This window comes from Theobroma cacao, chromosome 9 (assembly GCF_000208745.1).
Source record: "Theobroma cacao cultivar B97-61/B2 chromosome 9, Criollo_cocoa_genome_V2, whole genome shotgun sequence".
Taxonomy (NCBI): Eukaryota; Viridiplantae; Streptophyta; class Magnoliopsida; order Malvales; family Malvaceae; genus Theobroma; species Theobroma cacao.
The window spans coordinates 8,199,431-8,201,327 of record NC_030858.1 but is presented as its reverse complement, the minus strand read 5'-3'; positions in this window follow the sequence as shown (position 1 = coordinate 8,201,327).

Here is a 1,897-nt window from a genome sequence, read left to right as displayed (position 1 = left end):
CAAATTTTTTCAGCTAGGGTTCTTATTTCTTTTCCCCCTTTTTCTCTCCTGGTTTGGACAGCTGAAGAAGATGAGAATTCTGGAATTTTGACATTTTTAAAGGCTAAAATAATAAAATATTATTTTATTTTTTTTGTTTTATTAATTCCTTAAATTCTAGCCATCCATTTATTTTCAAATTTTCACCATACACTTGTCCCACATATCCATAGTTTAGATAAAATTCTCAGACTTATCCAAAGTCTTGGTGGAGTAATTTTTAAAATTTACACTTTTGCCCCCGTAAAAGTCAAAAATTACATTTTTACCCTAAAAACTGAAAAATTGCCCATAGACATATTTTTCATCCCTTATACTCATACCATTCTCCAATTTGTAAAATTTGATCTAAATTCTCTCAAAATCTCAAATTTTGTTCGCGGGTGGAAAATTACGATTTTGCCCCTACACTCCAGAAATCACCGAAATTTATCTTTTTCACTGCCAAACCCTCAAATTATACTCCAAGACTCAAATCATACTCCAATAAGTTAAATGGGGCCAAAAAAATCTTTTCTCAAAATTCTCATTTTGTCTCAAGTGGCAAATGACCATTTTACCCCTAGATAGTGAAAATTTCGGTTTGATTCCAAATTGATCCTCGAACTCCAAATTACCATTTTGAGTCATCCTTGGATTGTGAAACTCTTAATTTCACCTCAAAATTCCTATTTGAACTAGTTCGAGGCTTAATCGACTTAATGGTACCATTAAGGGCAATATCGTCTTTTAACAATTCCTCGAACTTCCTAAACATGCAAACATTCTATTGAGCATGTAAATGACATCGTAATTATTTTATAGAACAGGGTTTGACACTACCATAGTGTCATAAGCCACAATTTCAATAACATATAAAATCATAAATTCAACACAGTCTCCATATACTCAATTTTCCCAAAACAATATTTGATTTCAAAACCAGTATAAATCTCATTTTTATTAAAAAACATTTTAATTGAAAAAAATAATATTTTATAATTTAAACTCACCATTTAATAAAAGTATCAAACAAGTATAATTACTCTAGATATTTAAGACGATAAGTTGTCCACTCACAGTATTAGGAGTAGAAATACTCATATTTTCAGTCCGCGGGTACAGTTCTTTACCCATATCCAATGGCCTACCTAGCCATAATCCATGACACATATTCTAATTAAATTGTGTCTAACAGTCATAAGCTATTTTAGGCTTGATATATATGCATGATATGAAATGAAAGATGCACGGGTAGCCATCTAGACCCGGTATTGGCCTAAGTCGATTTTTCATTCGATAAATTGGCCAATGCGTCCAATTTCACTCCAACTTGCTCCATTTCTTTTTCAATCCCTCAATTCATTAAAAACTATTATTTCTTAATCAAATCACTTAGAATAACATCCCATTCTTCCTCATTATTCACTTAGAGAATTCGGCTATTGATGGGCACCAAACCTTTGGTGGTTTTCTTCACTTGTTTTCATGCTACACATCATTAATGTAAAGCCCGACCTTATAAAATACTATTCATGACTTATATGTGATGATAGCATGATTGCATGCTAGGAGAGTCCCGAAAAATTTATAAAAGTCGGTATTGTACCTAGAGGTACAACAAAGTTTATTTAATCCTCGAACTAGATTAAATAGGAATTTTAAGGTGAGATTAAGAGTTTCACAGTTCATGGATGACTTAAAATGGTAATTTGGAGGTTGAGGATCAATTTGGAGTCAAATCGGAATTTTCACTAACTAGGGGCAAAATGGTCATTTGCCACTTGGGGACAAAATGGGAATTTTAGAAAAGAATTTTTTGGCCCCATTTGACTTATTGGAGTATAATTTGACTTATTGAAGTATGATTTGAGGTTTA